Below are 10,147 nucleotides of genomic sequence, written 5' to 3' on the forward strand. Positions count from 1 at the left end.
TCTCTACTGTACCAGCGCCTGTCACTTGCAGAAGAAACCATCACTCAGCTTATTAGCAAAGTATTGCTCCTGCTATTTATTCAATTTAAAATGTGCGCCTTAGATGTCCCACCTCTCAGAGACCAACTCATGCACATGTTCAGAGATGGTCTTAATTGAAGCGTGATTTACTACATGAAGCAAAACTTTGCTTGGATAGGCTGAAAGACTATGCTGAGAAAGAGCCCTTTATACAATTTTATAGGCCTATCTCCTCATTGGGAGCATACATTTACTAACTGTATAATTGGTGGCACAGTTCTTCCATCATAAACATTGTTATCAGTTAATTAAACTTGAAATGCAGCTTTGTTCCACAACATGTTTTGTCAGATTGTTTTCCTTATTTATTTATCATCATAAAATTTTACTTGGTGACTGGCAGCTTCTCAGCCCTCCAATAATAATATAAATCAAAACATAAGATTTTAGTCTTCATGCAATTTCCTTTTGGTCTGAAAATATGAAACCAGATGTTTTTGGCATGCTAAAGATGCTTTTCATCTTTTTTTAGATTCTTTCAGTGCAGTCAAAGTAAATGCATTTTTAAAACCAACTTATGAAAGTTAAATTCCCTTTGTTCATCTGTGTGTAGTCTGGTTTGCATTGATGCAGTGGCATCGAGAGACCTTCCAGATAACATACTGACTGTCTTGGACGAATTATACATGTGGGGCAACAAGCTCAAAGGGCAACAGAAATTATATTAATCGTAGAGCAGTAGACCATGAACCGTGATACAGCAGAGGGTCTTGCCAAGAAACATGCCTAAAGGTGGAGGTTCAGGGTGGACAACAACCACTATGATCTTAACTATGTATATGTTATCTGGGTGGTGTGCCTAATTTGTTCACATAGTTATCACATACTTTTCCAGCTTGAAAATGTGGGGCCCATGAAAGTATGGCCATTGGAATTTCCTGTAACAGTGAATCTCATTTTGGTAGATATTACCATCTATCTTAGCCTAAGGCTATCACTGAAACATCTAACCATTCCCAGATGGAACCTGCTTCGCTGATATTAAAGGGATTTGATGTCAGTGGAGAGACTTAGGGTCAGTAAATAGAAGCAGGAATAGAGTAGCACATGGGCTAATCTCATTTGTACATGGCCTCAGATTGCCATTACATCCCTGGGCTATCTTGTGGTTTGGGTATTGGAACTCTTCGGACAAACTGAAATACTTTGGGATCTTGGTGGGGTGGTGTATGGAATTATTTATAATCAGCTTTGCTATCTAAGCTTTGATGTGGTCACCCCCATCCTCCGCCCCCAGCTTCATTGCACAAATTCCATGGGCCAGTGCACAGGACACTTCTACCTCTTCACCACCACCCCCGACAATCTTGGCAATCTCTTTATTCACGAAGCGTAGAACTCCCCCACCTTGTACTCTGCTTGGTTTTTAAGAAAGTTTTCCCAGAGGCAACCCTTTTCCACATACATAGACTGCATGGACTTCCTTATTACCCATTGCAATCAGCTTTCCATCCCTGGCTTTCCACTGAATTTGCTGTGTCAAAAATCTCCGGTGGTCCCTTAACAGCCAAATGCAATGTTCTTTTAGTCTTCAATGTCATTAACCTCTGTTACACTGGCCTCTTCCTTCTTCTTAAGTGTCTCTTCCCTTAGCTTACTCAAACCAAGTGCTTTTGGTTCTCCTCTTCCTCTGACCTTCTTACCCCAATGTTTTCTGCTCATTCTTCTTCCTCTGCCTGACTCTAAATAACATACGGTAGTCCCCACTTATCCACAGGGGATATGTTCCAAGACCCCCAGTGGTTGCCTGAAACCGCAGTACTGCCAACCCCTAGATATACTATGTGTTCTCTATGCATACATACCCGTGATAGAGGTTAATTTATTGGACACGGTAAGAGATTAACAATAACCAACAATAAAGTAGGACAATTATAACAACATACTGCAATAAAGGTTATATGAATGTGGTCTCTTTCTACTGTCTCAAAATATCTTATTGTACATGGTATTTTCAGATTGTGGTTCACTGCAAGTAACTGACACCTCAGAAAGCAAAACCATGGCTAAGGGGGAACTGCTGTAGTCTGTAAGCTTCTGACTTTGGTCCTCTTCCATCTCTATTCTTTATGATCTTCTGAGTGTGGCACTTACTCCCATGACTGTGTGCTGACATGGCCAGAATTCGATTTCCCATCCATATCTTGCTCCTCTGCTGAAAAACTCACTACCTACCTGGCTAGTAGAAATCCACACAGAAAAGTCCCACAGGCACCACAAACTCAGCCAAAGAAAATCTTTACCCTCAAATTATTGTTTTTGCCAAGTGTATAAGCCTAACTAATGTTAATTACTTAGATATCCAAGTCAGAAATCTGTTGTCCACCTATGATCTGTTCACACAGATTGCCTCTACATCCATGTCCTTAAAACCTTCACATTCTACTTTTGAATTATTTTTTAAACTTGTCCAATTCATTCTGTTAATACTCAAAGAAAAAAATACAATATTTAAGTAATTAAGGAATATTTGGTGCTCTGAAATTGGGTGAGAATTACATTTGGATAAAGATTCTTGCCAGGATAACTTCAAATTATATAACACAAACCACCACCTTTTCTCAAGTCTGACCTTAAAAGACACACAACAAAACAGGAGATTATAATTTTTTAAAAAATGGAGAAAGAAAAATGGCAATGGAAGAAAAGGCAGTAAGACAAGAAAAAAGGCATGTCTCCAAATTGTCTTCATATTTTGAAGAATGTTACTGAAATCTATCTGGATACTCAAATAAAAAGATTTTTGCTTTTTTTTCTTATTTCCTCCTTTCAGATTATATTAAGATTAGATTAGAAAAAATATTAATACAAGAGAATATCAAGATTTATCAGCTCCATGAAACTAAGAAACATGTCTTTAGCTTCTTTTGGTTTTATTTTTTCCTTCTCTATTCACTCAGCAAAATGTCAGACTCAGAATAAGAATTGCATGCATGTGGTTGAACACCAGGTCAAAATGGTAACACATAGACAGGTCTAGGTGCAAGGGTAGATAAACATGAAGGGAAAGAAAATCACCACAGGTGAGTAGAGTCAGGGGCTGGTCAGAGAGAGGGGGAACAGAGGAGACCCCAGAACGGTGCTGAAGTAGAGGTGGAAGAGGAAGCTCAGCAAAGTGTCCTGAGGTGACTGATCTGTGGGCCTTTGGGTGAGACCAGCCATCATTCTTGTGATGCACAGTAAAGACAAGACAGTGGAATGATATTTTGACTAAGATGGTGGTAAAAGGGTTCTCATTTTCTTTGTCCTTTTTCTTCACTCTCATTATTTGAATCGTTTACTTTCTCAAAATTTTACAGTCATGCATTAATTATCAGAGCATGTCTCATGGTCGGTGTTACCTCTTTGCACATGTAACTAGACTCTTGCTTCCATAAAACACTTGTTAAGCTCCCTCTCCTCAAAGATTTAATCTCTCCTCCTGTGATGAGGTCGTCTCTATTTGTAGTTAAGGGAACTTTCACAATGGAGCAAAAATTTGCTTTCAGGTTTCAGAAAGGGACTAGATGAAACAAGATGCTCATGTTTCAATTATTTATTCATTCAGCAAACTTTACTGTGCACCTACTATGGGTAGGAAAGTAGAACCATATTTCCTGTCAAATAAATTAAACATGACTTGCTTGAACTGTATTTACAAATTTGATTCATGTTACAGGATACCTTGGGAAATCCCTGAGATCCTCTGATATCATTATGCAATATTTTGTTGTCTTCTCATTGGAAGTGGACAAATTAGCAGGCTCTGACTGCTCTGTTTACTTTGGGAAACACATCCCAGGATCAACTGAATGAGTAGGTTGCCTCTTTTCCTTCAGGTCCTACCCCAGGCTGTCCAGCCCTGCTCTGTAGAATGGGTTTGAACAACCACACTTCCCGGAGCCCTCTGCCCACTGCTCCCTGTGGGTTCCACGAATGGAAGCACTGACAGAAATCAGAGAGTAGGGTGGAGGAGGGGTGAAGCCATAGCATTTTTACCCCCTCACTATTTCTACAGGCTTTTCCAGCAGCAGCCTTGTCTGCTGCTAGAAGATGGAAGTTTGTTCCCACCAAGTTGACTGCCTTCAATGGCCCCAGCTCCCCAGCCCTGGTACTTAGCTCTTCCCTTTGTCCCTTCTAATCACTGTGATGGTAGCAGCTTCCTGCAGTTGTTAATGTCTGAATTGCTGCATTTCTGCCCCTCTACCCCTGCACACACACCCATTTTCAGATCTTCCAATGGTGCTGTCACTTGCTTTTGTATTAGACTCTCATGATTAAGCACCTAGGCAGACCTTGAACTGATACAGTCAACCCTTCTCCATGCAGCGTTTTGAGCCACGTCTGATGTCTCTTCTGGGTTTGCCCTTTGACAGTAACCTGACTTGCTACAAGCACTTTAGAAACTGCCTTTCATGCTGGAGAAGGGAGGTTCAGATTGGATTTGTTCCTCAGCCTTGCTGATTTGAGGGTCTCTGTGTCAAGCGTCCATTGAGGCATGCCAGACAGCAATTGCTGAGAAGGAGCTGGGGTTGTGCAGGCTGCCTGGGGCCCTGGTTTGTGGCAGTCTCTCATGGAAGGTAGTTTTTCTGTGATAAAATATTATTTTGAATTTGATAATCTTTCAGTAAAATAATGTTATCATCATCTGCCTAAGCTTTCCTCAGTAGCATTGCTAAGAAATGTGCAGCACCTTTATCGTACAACACACAACTTTCAGGAAGAAAAACAAACATCGGAAAAGAAAACACACACATTTGGTGGGAACATCTAAGTATCAAGACCTGGCTCACTAAAACAGGTAACTCCATCCTGGTTATTGTTAGTGAATTATAAATGCTTTTAAAATAGTCATTTGATTGCCTTCTCTTCAGCCCGTCAATGTTCAAGATTGCTCAAAGAATGCTCTTTCCAAAAACCAAATTTGATCATGACACTTCCCTGCTCTAAATCCTTTATTGGATTTTCCGTTTTCAGAACAAAGATCAAATATTTCAGCATGGCATCATACCTGGTGCTTCTAATGTGTGGTTCCTACCTTTCTCTGTAGTCTCTTCCCTGCTGTTTCTGCCTTCCCATTGTTCCCTTGGGCTTCCAAAAGTTTCCTAAATCTGCCATACTCTTTTATATATTAACATCTATCATTTTGTGCTTGGCGATCTTTCTTTAATATCCTTCTCTCCCCTTTCCTTCTTTCCCTGACTCACTCCCTCTGGTCTTTTTGGACTTGGCCAATATGCTATCTGAAATCTGTCCCCGTCTGCCTCCCATCCCTTGCTTTATCTGCCTGAGGTGTCACCCCATGGTCTTCCATGGAATCTGCTGTAAGGTCTACACTGTACACAGTGCCACTCACCTGACCCAGTGAATCATCCACTCACCTGACCCAGTGTCCCCTGAAGCCTAGTCATCTTCTGGGCAGGGACATCCTTTTCTGCTTCCTCATTTTTATTGGCATGAATGTAGGGCTTTGCATACAACGCATTGAATACACGTTCCCACCAGCAATGTGTAAGAGTTCCAGATGCGCCCACCCTCTCGTATTGACCCTTATTATTTTTAGTCTGTTTAAATTTTAGCCATACTAATGTATGTGTGGCATTTCCTGGTGGTTTTAATTCGTACTTCCCTGGTAACTATTGGTGTTAAACATCTTTTCAGATACTTATAAACCACTCATACATCTTCTTTTGTCAAGGGTCTGTTGGGGTATTTTGCACATTTTATTTTTTATTTTTTATTATTGATTTGTAACAGTTGAATGAACACAATTTTGATGATTGGATAAATATATATGGGTAGAACTTACTAAGGGAACTTTTGTTACAGTGTTTCTGAAATTGGTTTTTACTTTTCTATAACAAGATAATAAGTCATTATTTTGAGTTATATGAATTATTGACTTTAAAATAATCCTATATTATATGAAAAGGAAAAATTCCAAATAATATCTGACTATAAAATATAGTTTTTTATTTAACATATATTTATAATATATACATGATGAAGATTTAGGGTTTTTTTTTTTTAGGAAGGATCAAAATATATGTGAGAGTCACAAAATAATATACTTCTTCAGAAAAAAGAATTTACTTTAACTAAAAATATTCCTCTCACATTTTGGCAAAATACACAGTGGAAAACATGACACTAACCATTTTCTAGGAAAGGAATTTGAATCTTAATTATTTTTTATAGGAAATGGATATGTTTATCACAGATTCTGAACACACCGCACAGATAACAGAATTGGTTCTTAATGTTTTGATCGTTGCCAGAACAAGCACATTTCCGGATTTATTTATTTTTTTCCCAAAAGGTTGAGTAAGACATAACAGATACTTCCTGCCACAGGCATGGCTTGGCGGTAGGTCAGATACCTGGGTTATATAAATCTTTATGCTGAGCGTTTATGACATTTCAACTTAGAAGTTCATTCAGTTTGATGATTGAGGCAGCAAGCAATTATGACATTAAACAGTTCACAGACCTTAACCCAAGACCCAAATGGTTTAATTTTTTTAATGGCTGACTTTGCCTCTCCTGACATGCACAGACCAAAGCAGAGTTTAAAACCCTCACCCACCTTAATTGCCCCTGCTTTGTTGCAAGCACCACTGACTTCCTGCTAGTTCCAAATGTCTTCGGTTATTAAAAATTATCAATAGAAAGTAATAGAAAGTAATCCAGACTTACACTGGCGATACAATTGGCCACATATGCCCTAGTGGAGCATAAAATAAGAAAGATCGTTACTATTACTACTGAAGTGTCATATGGAAGAACATACTTTAAAAGTGAATCACATTATGTCTGTTCAGTCAATTATTTCTACTTGCAAAGACAGGGTTTCTTCCTGAAGATGACTTTTCTTTCTTAGGTAAAGACACGGTCTTAGATTCAAATGTATCCTTGAGTCTGAAGATGCTACTCACCGGAGTTACCAGATTGGGGAAAAACATAAAATTTAAATAAAAGTCACATAGAATTTTATTTAGTGATAAACATATTTGCACCTAATATTTCTTTTGTTCCTGAACACACTGCAATTAGTAGGGTGGCATCATATGAAATTTTTATAATTTTCATAATTTTCTAATATTGAATTGGTTTTTCAGAACTTGGTAGTAAATGAAATCAACGTTGGTTGTGAACTTTAGATAGCAGGAGTAGTTTTCTAGAAAGATGACTGAAGGCTTAGGGCAATACTTTTATTGAGGCAGGTGGGGTTAGAGATTGTACAAAATCTGCCTCCTGCAATCATTAAAAAGGGAGTTTAAAACACTTATTGCTTACCTGAAACAGTCCAAGTTCACATCAACTCTTTTATTTAAGGCTTGAAATATATTTTACTAGTCACAGTGCTAGAAAAGAACATTAAAGATATTTTAGTTAATTTATTCTTTCTTACCATCTGCAGCATGAAGCTATTTTCAAAAGAGTATAGCATACTTTTACCATAGATGTGGTTCCCTTAAGAACCTCAAGAATCTTGACAGTATTTTATCAATAGGTTATTATAAAATTGGGTTGATATTTCTCAAAATCATATCCTGTTTCATTCCTCCCGGGACAAGGTATCCCACCTCAAACCCAGCTTATACTATCAATCATGACCTTAGCAATCATATTTTGCAGTCTTCAGTTAAAAACAAGATAGTACATGTTATTTAGGTTATTAAGTATGAAATGTCTGATCTCTTTAAGTACTAAGTTTGACAGTTGATATCTCTGACATGTCACTTTGACACTTCTTGTTTTATTTTTATTGTGAAGGTACATCCTTCGTCTTTCAAATGCATATTTTGGCTTGTGATTATCTTTCAATTTTTTTTAGAGGATTTTTTGTGAAATCATGGCTAAGTCAAAAATCCATGTTATATTTTCAAGTATGAGTTCCATCGTGGAACCAACGCAGCACAGAGAGCTCAAAAATAGCAAACGAAGTGTTTGGTAAGGATGTGGCTAATGAAAGCACAGTATGCTGATGGTTTGAGAAGTTCTGTTCTGGTGATTTTAATCTTGAAAATGAGCCACATGGGTGACCAGAGACCAAGGTGGATAATGATGAGCTAAAAGCCGTAGTGGAAGCGAATCCATTTTAACCTATGCGTGAATTAGGAGCAAGGTTCGACATTACTAATACTTGTCAACAGAGATTGCTTTTATCTTCTCAGAAAGTCACTTGGTTACCAATGTATCCTTCTCATGACTCAGAAAAACCTGGTCAGAATGCTGATGGTTCCAGGAGCTAGTCATGATGGTGACGGGGGGCACGGGGGTAATTGATAGCTCAAATCCCTTCTATGTCACTGCTTACTGCAATATTGGTCTTTTAGATCTTGGGCTTTATGAATTCTTTGCTGGTCCCACAAGAGACAGAACATTCCTTATAACTTTATCATTCAAAGTAGAATCTATAATTGTCAGTCATGAATGGATTTTAGAAGGTCAGTGATTCCTTTATCATATATCCAAAATTTTGTGATTATTTTATCTAGGGACAAGGTTTACGTTTTCTTCAGCTTCTAGGAGGTGACCTAAAAACTGCTGAGAAACTCTGCCTTGTGTGATGCTCACTGGGCATGCTCTATCCCAGTCCCCGCAAATGTGAGATGGTATCATCTCAGAGGAGAATTGCCAGAACAAAAGTGTCTGGTCAGTACCAGTGGTTGGGCATGAACGTCTTACTCTTGCAAAAATGTACCCATTTCACTGGGTCCCTTCTATCTTATCCTGCATCACATCTCTCACCTGTGTTCCCCTAAGAGCTCATCCCTGACACTATCTCAGTGCTTCCTACAGCTTTGTTATTCTTATTTATTTTCCTTTCTGTCTCTCTTCCAAGACTCTGGGTGCCACCATGGCTACTCACTGTGTACCCCTCAGCATGGAGAGGAAGATGATGACTCAAGGGAGTTAACACATATCTGATGAGCAAGTGAATGTACAGATGAAGGAATGAATGAATGGATGGAATTTCCAGAGATGATACAGCCAGCTCAATTTTCCCTGAGAATCCAGAGTAAAACTGAATCTTTCTACCTATCTAAATGCAGCAACAAGAGTTAAACTGGGAAACCAAGTGTTTCATGGAGGAATGAGTCAAGGAAACCAGCACAGTTACAGAAGACAATTCACTGTCAACTATCTGGGCTTCCAATCCCTTCAAAATCTCTGCCTTGAGAATTACATCTCATTCAAAAACCCATCCTTCCTTGATGTCTATGAACTCTGGCCCTGCAATTTTCTGCTTCCCTATCACTACTCCCACAATATCCTAGGGCATCCTTGTACTCACAAAAATCTTTGTTTGCTGCCCACCCCTGAGTCATCAACCCTGTTGTTTCCTTCCTTTGGTTTTTCACCTTCCTTAGACATCCTTCTTTCTACTCTTCACCTACTAAGTAGTATTACTGTCATAGCATCTTCTAATGAGGGCTTATATGTCTCAGACACCATGCTTTTTTTTTTTTTTTTTTTTGGCATACTATGGGGGTACAGATGTCAAGGTTTCAATAAATGCCCATTTCCCCCCCTCCCCCCAAAAGTCTGAGTCTCCATCATGACCATCCCCCAGATGGTGCACATCTCACTCATTATGCATGTATATACCCGCCCCCCTCCCCCCTCCCACCTCCCCAATACCCTATTACTGTAGCACCTGTGTGTCCACTTAGGTGCTACTCAGTTAATACCAGTTTGCTGGAGAATATATCTGGTGCTTGTTTTTCCATTCTTGGGATACCATGCTTTCACTAAAGTATTTTCACAAAATTACTATAGTTAATTCTCATAACAACCTATTTTGATCCCCATTTCAAAGTTGAGGCATCTGAAGCTTGAAGAGGCTCAAGGTCACACATCATACTCATCCTTCCCCACTGAACTCATGCCTTTCTTACATGAAGCCTCTTCTGAGCTCACATGTCCAGGTACATCTCTTCCTAGACCTGCAGGGCACACATGTCACTGACTGGCTGTTGTCTGTTTGTACCTCAGGATGCCACACAACACTACGTTCCTTGAGGATGGGACCATGTGAGATGAACCATTACAACTCCAGGGCCAAGAACAGTGGTTCTTG

The 10,147-nt window shown here is 39.2% G+C and overlaps 1 pseudogene; it reads right to left on the minus strand.

Moving 5' to 3' along the window:
• Nucleotides 1-4,072: 4,072 nt before the first annotated feature.
• LOC142869935 (uncharacterized) lies at nt 4,073-4,708 on the minus strand (annotated as a pseudogene).
• Nucleotides 4,709-10,147: the final 5,439 nt, after the last annotated feature.

The sequence above is a fragment of the Microcebus murinus genome, chromosome 3, assembly GCF_040939455.1.
Source record: "Microcebus murinus isolate Inina chromosome 3, M.murinus_Inina_mat1.0, whole genome shotgun sequence".
In the NCBI taxonomy this organism is placed as follows: domain Eukaryota; kingdom Metazoa; phylum Chordata; class Mammalia; order Primates; family Cheirogaleidae; genus Microcebus; species Microcebus murinus.